Genomic DNA, 20,311 nt, shown 5'->3' on the forward strand with positions numbered 1-20,311 from the left:
TACCAAAAGAGGGGCAACATTAAGGAGTTGGTTAATATTGGACCCATAAAACTTATCCCTAAAGGTGTTAAAATAATCTTGGTAGGTGAGTTGCACACAAGCACCGCGTTGAATGGCTCCTATAAAATTCTAGCAAAAGCACTAATGAAGAGGATCAAAACATTGGTGACACGGATAGTTTGCAAGAACTATACAAGCTTTATTAATGGAAAATTCATCTTAGATAGTCTTACAATTGCCTAGGAAGGCCTTGATTAAGCTTAAGAGATTGGTCAAAAAACCCTTCTTTTAAAATAAATTTTGATCAAACTTATGATACATATTGGACTTCATCATTAAGATGTTCATTTAGCTGGGGTTTGGTTTTGTGTATCATGTATCTGTGGAGAAATTCTTCTCGGGCCTCCACCAAAGTCAATGTGAATGGTATGCTATCAAAGTTTATCTTGTCATAGCATTCAATCCATCAAAGGTGTTTGTTGGCATTGTATCTTTATATGATAGTATTTATGCTATTGGCTATGTGTTAGAGGAAACATGAATGCAAGGGTAAATACAGACATATCTACCTATCAAACGATAACCAACTATTTGTTGAAATGTAACTAGTGTGGTCTTCATAATTGTATATGATATCATGACTTGATGTAATCATTGTTCTTGTCAAAAGAAAAGAAAAGAAAAATATTTATTGTAAATGGGTTTCTTGCCCATGGTTTTTGGTTCAGGTCAAGCACCCATTGTGTGTTCTAGGGTTTGTACAATGAGTCAAGTCAAAGTCATGATGTAAAGTCCCTTGGAGGTCTCTTGTATCGATGTAAAGGAAATATTTTTATGTCATAAAAAGGTCTAGAATCCACCAGATTAAACAGGTCGGCTAGCCCTAAAGGTCAGCCTCGAAGAGGCTTGAGTACCCACCCTAAAAGCTATATATTAAGGAGAATTTGTCCTCCATTTGAGACACAAAAAGTTCGTTTTTCTTGAGCAAGTCTGAGGCATAGAAAGGAGTGTGAAGAAGATCAGGACAGTAAAGTGTGAAGACATCATTTGATCATGGACCTTGACAAATCTACTCTCTTTGGCAGCCGAATTTTCTGTGGAAGAATAGAAGCTACACGGGTCCAAAATTGTGCAAAAGGAGCAAGTTTGTTTCTCTGTTTGGGTGGCTGACATGGTTTCTTGATGGATGGTCTAGCGTCTTGGTCTTGGAAGTCTTCATTGAAATTCTATAAGAAGAAATTTTTGTGGGTTTTCCTCTCTAGGAGAGGTTTTGGCTCTGGCTAGCAACCTACATCTTCAACCCTGATGATGGATCCCACTTGGGATTTGAAACGTTGGTATAAAGATGTTCAAACTGTGGATTCTCCGATCACTGATTCAAAAGACACAAGCCACAGATCTCTTAAATCCAAAACCTACATCTTGTGTTCTTCTGTACTATTGATCTTGTTAGTCTGGTAGTTGTTTGATGATAAGAACAACATAATAATAAGAGAAGAAGAAGCTAATTATAAAGAAAAGTATAAAAGAATATCACAAGCAGTTAGCAAGTTTAAGAGAAATCATAACAAAAACTCTAACTATATATTTCCCTAGATTTTTCAACATGGTATCAGAGCTTGGTTCGCTTGAGTAAGGGAAGGAAAGAAGATCTCAAGCTTTATGTCAAGAAGAAATGATAGATCTCCTACGACCGAGCTCCTAGAAGAAGGTAAATAAAATTTTGGGTACTCCAATTGGCCCTATGCTCAGTAACAGCGAAGAAGTTTTGAGGAAAGCAAAAGCACCATTTCAGAGGACCAAGAGGCTAAGGAGATAGCCCTCTCAAGGTCGAATTCATTAAGATAAGGATCGAAATTCTGGGCACAATTCGTATGATCTTAAATCTCAGTTAAAGAAGTTTGAAATTCAATGTCTACCTCAGACATCCGAATCTTAGAGTTCTGAACAAAATTATGGGAGACCGAGTCTTTGTTTGAAGAATCTTTTAGTGGGTATAAGTCAGCTCTCTTAGCCTCCAAAAGAAGCAGGCGAACCCGAGTTAGTCAGAGGCCTTATAAGCCTAGTTGATTAACACATCATAAAGTTGCAGTCACTTTGAAGAGAAGTCAAGACCTCCTCTTGATCTGAGCATAAGTATGTTTCAAAGGACATGATTTGAGGCCTGATCTGAGAATCCTGCTTCAGACATGTAAGAATTCTAGAGCGAGCTGATTGGAAGCACCTTAGGCCCATCTTGGAAGAGTAGTCACCATTCGTAAGAATAATCACAGACCTATTCAATGGTATAGGGACCACAAGATTGTGATAGTCCTGTACATGCTTATCTTCAGTGATACAGAGAACGAAGACTTGTGATAAAAGTACTATACAATGCTTTAGAGAAATTTGTGGTAAAGAAGCACAGTCTTGAGGCCTATGTATACATGTTATGCGAGTTTGAGCAGCAATTCAAGGAGCCGACCTATTCTAATAGCAATAGTCACCTTACATAGAAAAAAAGTCGCAGACCTGTGGGATATATTTTGTCACACGAGAAATCAAATTTTTGAAGAATGTCTACAGGAATATAGATCAAATATCTTGCCTATTTCTACGCATATAGTTATAGTACTCGAAGTCTGGATAGTATGACAAGGAACATATGACAGTTGGAGTCCCTTCTCCTTCAAAATTCGTTATTCAGAAACAAGGGTATACATTTGAAATCTGAGAAGTCAAACCAGAGGGACTAGATCTCAAAAACAAGTGGGAAGAAGCTTCAAGATCTATTATGAAGGCCTGTAGCATATCCTAAAGGAGCATCATTGCAGCATTCAAATATTTCTTGACGTCGCTTGAAATCTATTGATCTAGACCTAAGGTCTCGAAAGCTATATATGTGTAGAAGAAGATATTGTCACATTAAAAAGGCATTTACTTTAAAGGAAGTCTTCTAACTAAGACATATATTAGAACAATGGCATCATCTTTCAGAGGTCCTCAACAGTAATAGTATTGAAGAAGACTATTGGTAAGTGGATAGTTGCACTCCTGTTCGACTCATTGAAGACTTGTTGCATCCAAATGACTTATAGCAATTATCCTGAAGAACAGTAGGAAAGGTTTTCACTCGTGAAATCAATTAGAAAAGCAGTAGTACCTACAGTAAAAGAAATTGCAGCATCTTTGACTTCGGCATCATGGACAAAGGTTGTAGTACCCTTTGAAGTCTTGATTCTTGAATATCAGTTAAGAGAGCATGGCATCCAACAGCAAGCATCGTGGCAGCCTCTATAATCATGAAGTACAAAGGTAAGCAATCATGAGGTACGTATAGCATATTTATTTGTTAAAGGTCTATCAAAAGATGGTTTAGGGTTAATTGAGTATGTGGTTCTAGGGTATATTTTTTTCTTTATTGAAAGTTGATATTGGTATTGATATCTAGGTTTGAAACCCAAGATGGTTCATATGAAACCCTATCTATATGGAAGCCCTATCCCTGATTCACTTGTTCCCTCAAAGAAACCCTAACCCTTGATTTCTAGGGATTGTGAGCTATCTAAAACATGTGACAAAGTAGTGATTGATAAGGATGATTCATTGAATATGACATCTCGTCCAAGATCTAGGTTTTGTACTTGAAAACCCTAGGAGTCCATCCTCTTAGATTCCATGGAAACTCTAGAATGACTAATGGACATATGCTTTCATATATTTGCTTGGTTGTGTTTGTCAATAAGTGATGCAGGTGCATCATAAGAAGGAAGAAGAATAAGTAAAGAAGAGCCAATGTTTTTGGCAAAGCGCGATAAGAGGAGGGAACTATAAAGACCCTGTAAATGGTAAACTTGGTAATCAAGTTAGATCCTTGGGCATTAGAATATAGATATCTGATTGAGGAGATCATCGTTATAGGAAGGAAGAATTTGGCAATGTAGATAGCAGCATACAAAAGGATTCGTTGTACATTACCCTGATGCATTGATAGCAGTCATCTAGAAAGCAAAGGAATTCATGCAGCAACTGGCTAATGGTTAGAAAGGATCTTTCAAGGATTCTCTATTAGATGACATTCATGGGAAGATTCTTTCATTTCGGAAAAGATGGACCATGATGGTACTGCAGATATCTTCTACTCTCTCAGATTTGAAGCTGGCTTCCTAGAAGCCTGCTGGTACAGCTGCAGCAAGATGAAGTCTCATCTTCAAGATGAGCAGCAGTTTAAAGAAGTCTAGATGACCGACTGAAGTAAAAGGCATGCATGTTTTGGGATCCTTTTTTGATTTAGTTAAACTCATGCTTTTTGTATGCAGGAAAAGCAGGTTGCAGGAATATGTCGTGCTATGGATTAGTTTGAGCTCTTCCAGTTGAAAACATGTTGATGATGATCAACATCTGATATGGTCTCATAAAATATTAAATATTGTTGACTTCAGAGGGAGCTACAAAAATCCTGACAGAATAGCTTGATGAGAAGATGACTCCCCTTGACTGATGATTAGATGCATGAAGGAAGACTATGATGAAAGGTGTGATGAAGACAAGACATGAATCTTGTGAAGAAGCTATCTGATGACTCAAAATAATTTGATATGTTTCTGCTACCTAAGAAGATACATGAACTGAATAGCTGACTTTGGAACTTGGTCCAAAGGATTCGATGACATTGTAAAATATGCTGACAAGAAAAGTAGCAGGATCCAGATAGTTGATTGGTCGTGTCTTGGAAGATCACTTTCCCAATGTTCAGAGGGAGCGAGATTAAAGCTCTTTGATGCTTGGTTCGAGAATATGCAATTGATGAAGATTGATGATATGGAAAGTGATGACTAGTCCCTACAAGAAGTTGTGAAAGAAGATGGCTCCATGATATGCATAGAAGTTGAAGGAGGCCTACAAGTAGCTGATAGTACCATGATCTCCACGGAAGAATAGACAGTTGATATTGGAAGCAAGTCCCTAGTTGAGAGGGAGTTAGGATACATTCCTTTCATGTGTAAAGGAATGGGTAGATCCTCCCTATTTGAGAGGGAGAGATAGACATGTCATTCTTGTCTTCACATCATGAAGAAAGAATGGAGGATTGGGTAAGCATCTAAGGCTGATATCGATACCCTTTGAGGATGAGGTAGGGTATCCAATAGGCTAGAATAGTCGAAGAGGAAATTCCATGAGGATGTGTAAATCCAAGATGGAAATGGTCCTAAAAGGCCATACCTTTTGAACATCCGGATGGGATATGTGCCTTGAGAGACAATGATGAAGGTGTCTAAAAATCATTGGCTCCCCAGCATTGTGCTCTAATCTAGTGGAGAGATAGAGTTGTTAGTCAAGGCCTTGTTATAAAACAATGTTGGTCGATATGATGAGATGCACTGACATAAGCTTAAAAAGATATAGCTTATGAGATGGCTTGCCAATCCGACTCTTCTTATGAGAATAATTCAATAGAAGTATTGTTCTTGTACCTATAGTCAATTATGAATACCTCCCTAGTTAAGAGGGAGTGTTGAAATGTAACTAGTGTCAATCTTCATAATTGTATATGATATCATGACTTGATGTAATCAGTGTTCTTGTCAAAAGAAAAGAAAAGAAAACTATTTATTTTGTAGAAGAAAATTATTTATTATAAATGGGTTTCTTGCCCGTGGTTTTTGGTTCTAGGTCAGGCACCCATTGTGTGCTCTAGGGTTTGTACAATGCATCAAGTCAAAGTCATGATGTAAAGTCCCTTGGAGGGCTCTTGTATCAATGTAAAGGAAATCTTTTATGTCATAAAAAGGTCTAGAATCAACCAAAGAAATCATGTCAGCTAGCCTTAAAGGTCAGCCTAGAAGAGGCTTGAGGACCAACCCTATAAGCTATATATTAAGGAGAATTTTCATCCTCCATTTGAGACAAAAAGTTTGTTTTTCTTGAGCAATTCTGAAGCATAGAAAGGAGTGCGAAGGAGACCAGAAGGACAACAAAGTGTGAAGCCATCATTTGATCTTGTACCTTGGCAAATCTACTCTCTCTTTGGTAGCCGAATTTTCTGTGGAAGAATAGAAGATACACAGGTCCAAAATTGTGCAAAAAGGAGCAAATTTGTTTCTTTGTTTAGGTGGTTGACCTAGTTTCTTGATGGATGGTCTAGTGTCTTGGTATTGGAAGTCTTCATTGAAATTCTGTATGAAGATATTTTTGTAGATTTTCCCCTCTAGGAAAGGTTTTGGCCCTGGCTAGCAGCCTACATCTTGTGTTCTTGTGTGTTATTGATCTTCATGTTTTGGTAGTTGTTTGATGATAAGAACAACAAAATAACAAGAGAAGAAGAAGCTAACAAAATAACAAGAGAAGAAGAAGCTAATTATAAAGAAAAGTATAAGAATATCACAAGCAGTTATCAAGTTTAAGAGAAATCATAACAAGAAACTCTAATTATATATTGCCCTAGATTTCAAAACACTATTGAATGTCCACTTTGCAAGTGATTCAACTCTAACACTTGAATTGACACAACAATTTATGGAAGACCACTATGTCGTGTTTGGATACTTGTGTGCAAGTTGTTTAGGCATGAGGACCCCCCACTCTAGTTGCATTTGTTGATGTTTGTACTACGCGGCTCGGGTAGGTACTTCTGCACTGGCCTAAGTGTCTAGGTGTGTAGAAGTTGCCCAAGATCTCCTTAGAACACTTGCTCTAGTGTGAGCAAATTGCTATTGTAGCTTAGCCTAAGTTAGACTTAGGAAAAGAACATAATTATTATGTTGGCTTATTAAGCTAAAGTAAACCAATCAACCAAAAACACAAAAACACAAAAAAAAAAAAATCAAAGTTTTAAGGAAAACATATATATTCATGTGCATCCATGTGAATCTGAACCATTTATATACAAATAAGCAAAAGATCTCATTTATATAGCATATAAGGGTGCACATAACCAAAATAACACCAAATGCAATCCATCTCTGCACCAAGAATATATCAACAAACAGGCTCTAGATGACCTCTAGCATGAAAAAAAAATCGTGTTACAACAAATACCTACATATCGTCAAAATCTTTGCCTATATTGGGATCTTCCTCATCAATATTGTTGTTTTTCCACAATTATGGTGTCTCGGATAGAATCTTAAATCACTGACGCTACCAAACCAAGAATCACAACGAAGCTATTTTGCACAGCGGAATATAAACAGTAGTAAATCTCATAGTGCACAAAATATAGACAACTTTTTACACAATTTTGTACAACAACCCAACTTCGTTATATTAATCGACCTGAATAATACAACAATCTAGGGCTCCCGTACCAGGGATAATGGCCCCCATACACCCATTGGTACAAGACAACAAAATTGGGGCTTGGTGTCAGTCCATCGACAACCAGTCTACCCTTAACAAGATACTTTGACAATCTGGCTGATGTAGCATGCTCTCTCAACTCCTCTCGATCGTACCCTGTACCTACCTGGTCCTTCGACTCCCAATCTGTAGCTCTTGCATCTATCAATGCTCCAAGTCGATCTGGCCACTGAACCTCGGCTATCAATCTGCTCACTAGTTGTGCCATAGTCCATCAAGGGCTTAACACATCGAGACTCTTGTTGAGTTGTTCACAACTTTGTTTGTGAACAACTCACAACTGCCCACTGCTACTCCTTAGCTACTCAGGGACTTCAGCCCACTATATTCTTCTTGTGCTACACCAATGAAGACCAACATAAGGCACGAAGGGCTGCCACCTATCACTGCAAGATGTCCATCTCTGACAATGAACACAAGCTAGGAGGACTACCCACCATCAACTGTAGATGTCCTTCTTCACACACAAGTCTAGGGCTACTCAAATTGTTTCTAGTTGATCAAACCCTTGAGCTCTTCTTTTGCCACTATGGCAACCACCTAAGTCCATGAAGAGGGTGCACACCGGGCTCCAACTTTGACACTATCATGTTGTCCTCCAATAGACCATAAATGCCCAATCCTTGTCTACACTTGGTCCACTCTCACATTGCCCTCCAACAGACCACGAGTGACTAGTCCACTATTCACACTAGGTCCACTCTCACGCTGCCCTCCAACAAACCACTAGTGACCAATCCTTGTAGCATCTACTCCTGGTTAAGGCATCCAACCACCCTTCCTCTTGGATGCTAGCAAACTTCCAAATTGTCCTCTCTTAGGACACCATCCACTAGCATCAATACAACCTTAACACATCAATACAATACATACCTAGTCCTGCACGGCTTCTGCATCACCCTGGTGTAGTCTATTACACACTCAGCCCTCACTCGCGCTTCCTGAACTCGCGCTGCCTGCACTCATATGTTCCAATATTCGCACGTTCCTTCACTCACGCTGCCCTCACACCGCCTGCACTCGTGCTGCCTTTCGTGATGTGTAGACTATGAAAGATGCTTCTTGGATGTGTTAAATGACTCTCCTCCGCCTTATATTTATACACAATACAAGGGCTCCATCAAATCACATGTGTGGGCTTGACAACTTACCTAGCCGACCTTGACCAAACCCACAAATTAACTTCAAAAATTCATATCTCAAGTTATAGACCTCAGATTTGAGTGATTTTCGATGCTCCTGGTTGCTCTTAGGATCCTCTATCACCTCAAACCATCACATGTCCAAAACTCCTCATGGATTCACACCCATATGCTTGGGTGCAAAGCCCACAGGCTTGGGTTTCATGCCCACAAGCCACATTTGTGTGCCAACTCCTCCACAACCCTCAAGCATAGGATTTGGAGTACCTCCCAAGCTACAAATCTCAACAAATATCACCCTCTAAGCATTAAAATAAGATAGAAAATGCTTAGCATGTCAATTCAAGATTTTGTTTGAGTGATGGGTACATTCTTAGTAGGATCATGATAGAGGAGTTCAATAATCAATGCCACTAACATCAAGGTACATATCAAAAATAAATTGTGTTCAAAGGGTCCTTGATATCATTGTACAAGAATTGACGGATTCAGTACCGAACCAGCCAAAAATGGTTTAGTTCACCAGTCGGTTCTAATTAATTCAGTCTGGTCTTGATAACATTGAAGTAAACTTACAAAAAATAAAGTCAATTACTTTAGTGAATATGTTTTAATCTTAGCCCGAGATCTCAAGTGAGGCGAGATCTAATCTCAACCATCAATTACTTTGGAGATTGGGGTTACGAATTTAGCTCAATGTAAAGTTATAAAAGCAAGGTTAAGGAGAGGGAGAAGACACAATACAACAGCACAAGATTGAGAGAGGCTTCTTAGTGAGTGTGTTAGGAGGTGTTGAAAATGTAACTATGTTCGGTCTTCATAATTGTCATTGTAATCATGCCATTATGTATACCTTATGTATCTATCAAAAGAAGAATGAAAATTATTATTTTTCAAGCATGGGTTTCATGCTCCATTTAAGTGATCATCCAGGTCAGGCATGCATTTCATGCTCCTAGGTTTTGTCAAGTCAATAAGAGATGTCATGAGTCAAGAGTCTTTGTCCTATGTATAAGACCCTATTGGGCAATAAGTAGCAAGAAAAAAGAATTACTTTCGAGTCAAAATTGTCAATATTGACCTGCCAGTCCAAGTCGGCCCTGTCAGTCCAAGTCGGCCTAGAAGAGGTTATTCGACCCCTTGAAAAGGGTATAAATAAAAGTGATTTCGACCTCATTAGCAGCCCTTATCACAAGAAGTTCGATCTGCAATAGAAAAGTGTGAAATTCAAGGAAGAAGCCAAGAAAATTAAAAGAGAGAGAAGTTGAAGCAAGGAGGAAGGGAAATTGAAGTTTTGACCTAGTTTTTGGACTATTTTCTCTCACACATGCAAAGTTTTGAGATGTTGCAGGGGGTCGAAGTTGCAGACCTACTGCAAGTCCGAAATTTAAATGATGGAGGCCGAAATTCTGAGTTTACGATAGCCCTAGAAGGCTTTGACCCTTGTTGACTTGGTTTGACTTTGACTAGTTGGAAGGGATTTTGTTGGAGGGTTGACTTGGTGCTTGGAGGAGGTCTTGGTCTAGAGATTTTGGTCTTGGATTTCTCATTTGAAGTTGTTTCTATAAGAAGAGAAGAATTTTGACTAAATTTTCCCCTAAGAAAGGGGTTTTTCCCTAGCTGAGAGCCTACATCTTGTGTTCATTGTTTTTGTCATCTTCATTGTTTTATGATTTCGGTAATTGTTTGATGAAAGAAAACATAATAAGAACAAGAAGTTAACATAATATCACTAACAATTATCAATTAAGAGAAATCACCCTAAGTGTTGCCATATAGATGTCTTAACACAAGGAAGGGGTAGCAAGGAGATCCATATCAACCAAGGAGAGTTGATAAGCTAGATCAAATCCAGTCTTGTATGTAATTCATGAGTTGGTCCATTTTCCTAGGAAGGAAGCACAAATAAGTTCAAAGCTTAATGAAGAACTCGAATTGCACAAAATTTGTGTGTCATTTATGTGATTGAGATTGCTAAATTTGCTTTCACTGTAATTATTTTGGTTAATACCCTAGTTGTGTTTATATTTAGTAGATGTAATTTTACTCAGAACTAATTACCTTATTGCTAGGGTAAGAAAATTAACATGTTATCAAAGCGAAAACTTTGAGAAGCCAATCTCAAGGTGTCAGGTTCATACAGGCGTCGTCATGGCCAAGTTTAGTCGCAATTGTACGAGGCACAAATTTAAAAAATTTAGGTTGTACATCGTACAATGGCCAAGGCTGGAAAATTCATACCAACTAAAGGCAAATTGTGGCAGCTTGAAGGAATTTAAAAAATAAACAATAAATAAAAGTTGACAATTGAGTAGGGACCAAGCCAAGCAAGACCAAGGGCTTATGGGCTATCAAACGTGTTCACAACAATTTGCAGGGCGTTGATGAGAAGAGAAAGTGGTTATTCACCGCAAGAGTGGACAATTGATTGACACAAAACGAAGGGTTGCCAGAGATCGCACAGGGTTGGTTGTACTGGCTAAGTAAAGCCACCAACAAGGAGACACCGGTCCAGGGCACGTAAAAAGGGTTGAGCACGAGGAAAAGGTGTCTAGGTTGCCACGCGAAGGAGGTTGGTCAGGAACTAGCAATAGGTCAACAAGGTAGTCACCGTAGTAGAGAGAGCATTGGTCAAGGAGTAATCAGGGCTGCATAGGTGAACGAAGGCGCAAGGATGCGTTGTCGAGGTAGGGCGTCTAGGTTAGTGCTCGAGGTCAAGAATGATCAGTGGTTATCATAGCCCCCAGATGTGTCAATCAATCAAAATTGTTGTGCCTTTGGGTGTTCCCGAGTTTCTCCCTCCCTCGCACTTGAATTGACACAATAATCATCAGGGAAGCATAATGCCTTTGAGATGCGGACCGCTTTGATGAGATTATATCAAAGTGACAATCAAAATCAAAAAATGGTGTTGAGGAAGAAACTCGGCAACACCGAGATGATTGAATTAGATACCATGACATCACACCTCACAAGGGTTCAAAATGTTGAAGATGAGCTTGGAGCTACTGAGGTAGCCTTGTCAAATGATGAACTTGTAAGGACAGCCCTGATCAGGTTCTCAAAACCTTGGGCTCCCTTTGTAACACATATTCTAGAAAGATAACATCTACCAAATTGGAACAAACAATGGGATGACTCCACCCAAAAGGATCTATAGGAGAAATCCTTGTCTGGAGGACAGTGAAAGGGTGGGGACGATGAGAACCTTGGTCTTGCCAATCGAACAATGAGGAGCAAAGGTTTACGCAACGGGGATGAAGATTCAACCTCACAGTTGAAGAAGAAGGACTTGACTAAGGTCAAGTGTTTCACCTGTCATAAGACTAGACACTATGATTCATAGTGTCTTGAAAGGAAGAAAGGGGGAAAGAGCACACAACCATCTATAACTGCACTGGCAAAAGCTCAAGAGGAGTTTGCCAAGAGGTTCTAGATGAAATTCATACTTGTTTCCTACCTTAAATTGAGCACATTACAAGTGAGTGTATGGCTGCTAGATAGCGGAGCCACAAGGTATATGTTAAATTGGCAACTAGGGCCAAACTCCATGTGGGTCAGCTTATTTATGGCAGCTGATATTTTTATTGGATCCCTCTCGTCGAGAGGTGTAGGATTAATCCAAAGATCATCCGATTCCGATAAGTATTTATGGAGATATGAATTTATTTTGTTTATGTAATTATTATCAAGCCGACCAGCTCTTATGTAGGCTCTAGAAGCCCAACCGACGTGTCTATTCATCACCCTCATTTTAGTATAAATATAAGAGGATTTGATGTCATTTAGACACACTCTTCATGCGATCTCCTCTCCACGTCTGGGTTTTTGGAGAAGGAGAAAGCAGGCCTAGTATGAAGCCCTAGCTGCAAATGATGCCCTAATTCGTTACCAAGGAGACACAGTCAACGTATAGATGTTAACGTTGGGTTCAATACGCAGTCAACATGTGGATGTTAACGTTGGGTTCACGCTGTCAGTGGATGTTAACACTGGGTTCAATACACAGTCAACGTGTGGGTTATACGTTGTCATATTCACGCGCTGGCATATACACATATCAAACACTATCATAAACGCTGCTCATGGATACACGCACCAACGCAGTCATGATACACATCAACACAGTCAAGATACGCTGCTCGTGGAAGTAGATACGCATATACGCAGATTGGAATACGTTGAAATGGAGATAAGAAGCCGCAGTTACCTAGAAGGTTTCGGTGCAGTCACAACCTCGATGCCAGGAGCAATCAATAACGCCATCGCAATAAAGAAGGGCCCTAGCGGTTTTAAACAGTATGTTCAGGAATGTAAAGATCTGGGTTTTGATATTATAGATTTAAATGTTGATTCACTCAAAGTTCCTGAAGAAACTCTCTTGCGACTTATTCGGATAATAAAGAACGAGAGGCTAAAAGCAAAACCTCTATTTGGTATAAATTTTGAGAAATCTGCTATACCATCGAAGGACGACAGAGCATTTGGGGCTTATATTGCTCCCACTCCAAAGGGATCAGAAATGATTGAAGATGTGGAGTTATTAATTAGAAAGGCGGAGAGATGTTTGGAGGCTGGAGCAGATATGATCATGATTGATGCAGATGGTATAAGTGGCCGTGCTGACATGTTGCGCACTGATGCTATAGCAAAAATAATTGGGCGGTTGGGACTAGAGAAGACTATGTTTGAAGCGGCTAGTCCAGACACATTTGAGTGGTTTGTCAGAAGATATGGATCAAGGGAATATAATACACTGCTCATCGAAGACCTAGCCGCAGTTATAAACACAACCGTTGTTATCTCAGGACCTGTCTACGGTCTTTATAATACCCTTACACGTAGTTAAAAGGAACAGCCTTGAACGCAGTCAAGGGAGACCCTTATTACGCTGTCCAGATGTATTAAACGGAAGCCCTAATACGCAGACCTGTAGCCTAATACGCAGGTCATGAACAGCATGAAAGTGAAGCTGCAGTAATACATAGCTGTAGGTGACAGCGTGGTAAATCCAAGGCTGTCTATGGAAAGAAACAGTTTTTCTAAGCATATTGGACAGTGTAATACAATAGTGATCTGAAGATGTGGACAAAAGGACCATGTTACACACAACAATCCTGAGATATAGAACTCAGTGTCTTATGACAAGGGCAGCATGATAATCATGCACATTAGCAGGGGCAGCATAATGATGATGATGCACATTAGCAGGGAGCTACATGATGAATGGGCAGCATGATAGATCAGATCATGGGCAGCATGATAGATCAGATCATGGGCAGCATAGTGATCATGAGCTGCATGATGATGCATGATGCAGCATGATGGTGCTACATGGTAAGGTGCAGCAAATGGACGAAAGGCAACACTACGATAGGTGAAGCCGTCACCTTGGAGAATCAGTTGAAGCAAAATGTCTTCAACTGATCTCATCGTTATACGAAATGATCTATGCTAGATCTAGACAAGTCAAAGTGTTAACTTCTGTTGTAATTGTACTCTCTCTCTCTCTCTCTTTCTCTGCTGAACTTTGAAGATAAAAGAAGATTTGATCAAAGGGTTTCCCCACACATTGTGGGGTTTGTCCCTGGCTTGCGCCATATCTTGTGTCCTCTTGTCTTGGCTTGTCTTCTGCATATTATATTTATGTTCTATCTGCAGTTTATCGTAATGCTGATGTGATTGCTAACTGTGAAAATTTAAATAAATTGCTCTAGCATAGAACATACCTAAACTTAACAGTATATGACAGGATCATGATATCAGTTCGACAACCTGACCAAGTAGGACCCAAAATGACATGTGGATTTGGTGATGATGTTAAACATGCAGTTAACGGAGTTGGAACAATGATATTCCAACTTTGACTCAAGAGGCAGGATGGAAGTGAAGGGCGTTTTGTGGGTGTCGAAACTCTAGTGGAGTTTACTCTGTGTCTCCATGATGGAGGAGAAGGGTTTTTGTGTTGCTTTCCAAAATGGTAAAGTACTGATCAGACCCAGCAGATCTAGCTCTGATGAGGGACATGTTTTAGGAGTTAAAGAGAGCAACATGTATAGGTTGAAGGGCCAAACTATTCAAGCTAAGGAACGAAGAAGAGTAGTGACAGAGAACAAGGAGCAAGCAGCTTCAAAGGTTGAGCAGCTCAAAGGGAGTTAGTCTTCAGATTCAAGAGGGGAGGAGCAACCTCAAATCTGTCGAGAAAGTTGCTTGGTACGAGATGACCTTACCAGATGTTCAGGAGCAAAAGGCTTCTAGGAACCAGGCTAAGGACAATTAGAATTCAACGATGTTTCCAGACCATAGGGCAGGAAAGGCTTCCAATTCAGAGGGAGCAACCAAGGCAATGGATGTAAGCTCGAAGTCAATTCTAGGTGGTAGAAGTACCTCCCTTGCTAAGAGTGTTGATGTTTGTAGCTCAAGGAAGTACTTCTGTGTTGGTCGAAGTGTCTAGGCATGTAGAAGTCGCCCAAGATCTCCTTAGAACACTTGCTCTAGTGTGAGCAAGATGTTATTGTGACTTAGCCTAAGTTAGACTTAGGAAAAGCAGATAATTATTATGTTGGCTTATAGAGTTAAAGTAAACGTAGGAAAAGTAAAACTAATTACTTTAGCGATTATGTTTTAATCTCAACCCTTGATCTCAAGTGAAGTGAAATCTAATCTCAGTCATCAAACACTTTGGAGATTAGGGTGAGGGATTTAGCTCAATGTAAAGTCATAAAAGCAATGCTAGGGAGAGGGAGAAGACACAACAGAGCAACACAAGATTGAGAGAAGCTTCTCAGTGAGTGTGTAGGATACAAGGAAGGGGCAGCAAGGAGATCCAAATCAGGCAAGGAGGATTGATCAACTAAATCATATCCAATGTTGTATGTAATTCCTCAATTGGACCATTTTCCCAAGAAAGGACCCCAAATAAGTTCAAAGCTTAATGAAGAACTCAAATTCTATGTCTCCTTTATGTGATTGAGATTGGTAAATTTTCTTTTGTTGTAATTATTTCGGTTAATACCCTAGTTGTACTTTTATTCAATAGAAGTAATTAAGCTCAAAACTAGTTACATGATTTCTAGGGTAAGAAAATTAATAGCATCAAAAGTGGAAATGCCAAGGATATACCCTCCCAGCCAATTTGGAGACATTCCAATCATTGGGGGGGGCAGATTAAGCTCACCAAAGTATGCATGCAAAAAGTTGGCTTGGAAAGGCTTGTTTCTCATAAAGGACCTATGGAGTCAAGACACCCAAAAGTGGCACATTTGGAGATCTCTCAACTGCATTGAAAAGCAAATGGAAATCGTATTTATTTCTATGAGATGACAGATCTTTATGAGTTAATTAGGCATTCAACTGACCTTGGTTTTCAATTAAATAAAAGATGGGAGCTTGGAGATTGAGTGGTTCAATAGCTAAAGAGGTGTCAAAGTTTCAAACCATGGTTTAACACCTAATTGCTAGAGACCTTCGGTCTCATGGTTCTACTGCAAGTCTTGTCTCACAATGGGCAGTATATTAATTTTCCCTTCCTCCGAACTCACTTCATTGCTTCACTTGCTCCAATGTTAGGGGTTTGGATTCTAGAATTTGGCTAGCAATTCGACTATCAAAGTGTTGAAAAATGTAGCGAGCAAGGTCTTTTGGCTTGTACCTTAGCCATTGAAGACCTCAAATCGTCCTCCTAAGTTAGACTTCAGTTAGGATGAGTTATTTCCAGTTTATGGGAATAATCATCAAGAGTTCATGCGTAGTGTTTGAACTTCAAGTTAAGTGGAAGTCTTCATCAATTTGACTACAGGATTGGTTGGCAAATCGAGTTCAGTTAGATCAAGTTGGGTCTTCAGTCTTGATTGAAGGAAGAGTGAGTTAGATCTCCAGTGTTGATTGGAGAGGGAACGAGTTAACAACTCCATTGATGACTGGAAGGAGAGCGAGCAACGCTCTCAGTGAACTCGCTATCAAAGCTCAAGTTCTAAATTTGAACCAGCCTAATTTAGCATGGATTGAATCTATATAAAGAGGAGGATGAAGGCACAAGGAATCATCAATTGTTTTGTGCACAAAGGTTTGTGTGACAACACATAGCTCACGAGTTTGTGAGAGAGTCTTGATTGTGGAGAGTGCAAGAATTGTCTCCTAAGAAATAGGAGGAACAAGAGCGCTAGGAAATAGGAGATTGATTGTGCACCTAAGTTGCAGGAAACGTGGCCCTAGGGGGCGTTTCGCCAGGGGAAACGAAACGAAACGCGTTTCCCCATACCGTACAGCCTGGAAACGCGTTTCCGGCCGTATGGCCACGTTTCCCGAAACGGAAACGTGGCCGTACGGCCGGAAACGCGTTTCCAAGCCGTACGGGCCACGTTTCCCCAAAAAAAACATTTGTTTTTTAATTTTTTTTTTTCTAATGTAGATCTCTTACATTTGTTTGCCCTAGTGTTGATATGCAGTTCATGATATTCTCCTTTATTTTTCATTTTCATCCTTTTACTTAAATTTTTAACATTACCATGAAATGACTCAGGATGTTTGAGAGTGGTTTCACCGTCATTGGATTTCATATGGAGAAAGTAGAATTTTAGATCTTACTCAAAATCCAGCAGACTTATCTGTTTTTCAGGATTTCAGGATTGGGGGATTTCAATGTTTCCATTGGATTTTATCATGTACTAGGGTATGGAACTTGTATTTAATCGAGAGAACAAAGCCCTCTATGCAGGGGAGACTCCCAATAATCAAGAGAATGTAGGGTACTAGGGTATGAAACTTGTATTTAATCAAGAGCACTAAGGTCATTCGACTATGTAGGAGGAGACTCCCAATCAACCACGAGACAAAAAATTAGAAATTTCTCGTGGCTGATTTTGGATATTTCTATTTTCATTATGTGATTATTCATGAGTAAATGTGATGTAAATTTAGATACTTATAGTCTATGCATTGACAATTGACAATTTTATCATAATGTAATAAATTAGAATGTATCATATATGCTTTATGATTGCACATATTTCTTAAATTCCTAATATATATATATATATATATATATATATATATATATATATATATATATATATATATATATATATATATATATATATTCGCGTTTCCCCGTTTCCAAAATTTGGGGAGGTCGCGTTTCGTATCGCTTCCCGTTTCGGAAACTCGTACCCGTTTCCCCGTTTCGTGCAACCTTGTTGTACACAAAGCTTGTCTCCTAAGGAATAGGAAGTCACAAGTGCGCAAGATCAAGCAAAAGTGAGCAGGTTTTGCAGAACAAGTCAAGGAGCCAACAGAGGAAGGATTGTGTGCTAGAGGTCCGAGATCAAGCAAGATCTATGCCAGCCAAGATCAATTGCATCAGCTGAGATTTGTGTGAGAAGCAGAACGCTTTCTCAATAGAGACAAATTGCTTTGCAATAGATCCAAGTGCTCAAAAATCAATTAAATAGCCACATCAAGCAAGCAGGTTTTCCCTATTGGGGTACCTGAGAAAAGTGTGTCAATTTGTGCATGTGTCTTTTTCTCTGTGTTTTTTATTCCGATGTGTATGAATTGTTAAGAAACTCTATATCTTGGTGAAAATAAACTAGATTTCAGTTTTCAGTTATTCATCTAAGTAGTTGCAGAGTTTCATGGAAATTTAACACAAAGGCTGTCCGGATTTCAGACACCAAAATTACAATATTATTCTAACCACTTCATAAGGAAAATACAAAAAAAATCATATATTTTTCACTAGAGCTTGCCTAAGTTAACATAATTGAGAATATGATATTATTTACTTGATCAAGGGTGATCGTTGTTCCACAATATCAATGTTCAATGATTGAACAGTTTTTTTACACTAGTGGCAAGGGTGTCATTGAAATCTGAGATGATAAAAATACCCAATCTGTAGAGAAATAAATCCGCACATTGTTTGGCAATCGCTTTAGTTTCCTATTTACTACTAGCAACCATCAATTCTGCAACAGGTTCTGTCAAATTGTGGTTCAAATCCAATATTCACAATATCTATTGTGCAAGGACATGTCAAGGTTAAATTTGAATTGGGAAAATTTGACTCTGGAGACGTTCAGCATAGATAATTTAGCTGCCCCCTGCAGCACTGTGGTTTGCCATATAATCATGATGAAATTCTTTCAGAATAAGAACTCCTTTTCAGTGATAGCACACCTAAAATAACATAGAAAATAACATATAGTTGGGTTTCCATGTTGCAATCTTTTGAAGAATTCTGTTAGAATCAGTCAAATTTAAAATAAGTTTGAGCCAATTGAATTGGGTTCAGATAACTATTGTTTATTAGAATAAAAGAAAATAACCAATACAAGTTGTCTGGGAATATTGACCAGTTAAAAGGGGTCTAATCCAGGCTATACAGTCTAGAAGCCATTAGCATATACTTAATTTCTTGTATTTTGGTAGGCAATCTTAAATTTCATGCCGCAAGCTTTAACAAATAGCAACACAATCAAAACTTGATACTGAAGAATATACCTGTTGATATGCCATCACGGTTTCAAGCACTTAATGTATATAATATGGGAGATCCTTGAGGGGTATCTTGGCCCAAACGATGGGAGGGTTTTCACCATTTTTTCCTTCCTTTCACATTATAGAGAAGGTTTTCCCTATTTCAATGGGTAATATAAGCTCATTTTTTTATGCATTCTTCATTTTACAGTCTAGACATCAAATTTCTATAAATTATAATTCATGTGGTAAAAAACTTCAAGGCAGCCAACAAGACCTCGGTTTGATGGTGAGGTCGACAGAATGTTATGCGATCCCCAAGGGTTCAATTCTTGATGTGATATTCCCCACTCGAATGACATGTCTAAGAATGTGATGAGGCTGGGTGCAAACCTTGAGTGACTTGGTCAGAATCGTTACCTTCAAACCAGGTACCCAAGCCGAAGAAAGTTTGTTTTATGTGGTGCGTCCCCAACCTGGGGCCATGTTTGTAAGAACTTTGGGGGACATTTTGGTCAAGACCCTAGCTTGAGGTTGTCATTTGTTACTTTATTTCAAACCCTAGTGAAATTTCTTTTAGCGAAAGTTATTTTCATTTGTAATATAGGCTTCTTTTCTAATTGCATTTCTTTAGTTTACAGTCCGAACATCAAATTTATAATTTATTTAACTCATGAGGTTGAAAATTTGAGGGGATGCAAACAGGACCTTGATTCATTGTTGAGGTCAACGGAACTCTAGCCTGCCCACCCGGGTTGTCTCACTGTGGTCTGCCCCGCATAAACAGAATTTCCTAATAGGGATGAGGCCAGGTACAGGTACTGGCAGTTTTGGTGGAATAGGTAATCCCTTAATACCCCAACCTATTGCCATATTTCTCAAAGCAACTTCATATAAAATACACGATAAGAGAGAGAGAGGGAGAGATTAAACATGTTCATGTAAAGCTGCAGATTCAAATACTTGATGTAGATAAGACAAGATAAGTTTATTAATGTCCACAAATAATCAAGTAATATGTAAATGAGACTAGAGATTACAATAAGTAGCCACAAAACAGTGGGAGTGTCTAAAACACTTACAGAAGTATTTTTTTATCAAAATAAAAGAGATATAAATGATAATTGGAGAAAGAGAAAACCCAGAGCTAGTTAAACTCATGAGGGTTGAGGCCCCAGCTCCACATCAGCATCATGAGTGGAAATAAAAGTAAAAGAGGCAGAGGGAAAGTAGGCGTCCATGTCCTAAATTCTAATCAAGAAGTGTGGAGAGACTAATGCACAGCCCAATGATGATGTCAGGGGAGTGCGCGGGCTTAAGGGAGGCTGGCTGTACAACCCAGTAAGGAGATGTGC

The 20,311-nt window shown here is 39.1% G+C and overlaps 1 protein-coding gene and 1 pseudogene across 2 annotated transcripts in view; one reads left to right on the forward strand and one right to left on the reverse strand.

Moving 5' to 3' along the window:
- The window catches only part of LOC149217708 (uncharacterized), a 369,289-nt gene that overhangs the window by 347,559 nt on the left and 1,419 nt on the right, over nucleotides 1–20,311 (reverse strand). The window lies entirely within an intron of this gene.
- LOC149217711 (protein HEAT-STRESS-ASSOCIATED 32 pseudogene) lies at nucleotides 12,397–13,329 on the forward strand (annotated as a pseudogene).

The sequence above is a fragment of the Pinus tabuliformis genome, chromosome 1_1 (genome assembly GCF_031772625.1).
Source record: "Pinus tabuliformis cultivar Carrire ecotype Pingquan chromosome 1_1, CPIR1, whole genome shotgun sequence".
Lineage (NCBI taxonomy): Eukaryota > Viridiplantae > Streptophyta > Pinopsida > Pinales > Pinaceae > Pinus > Pinus tabuliformis.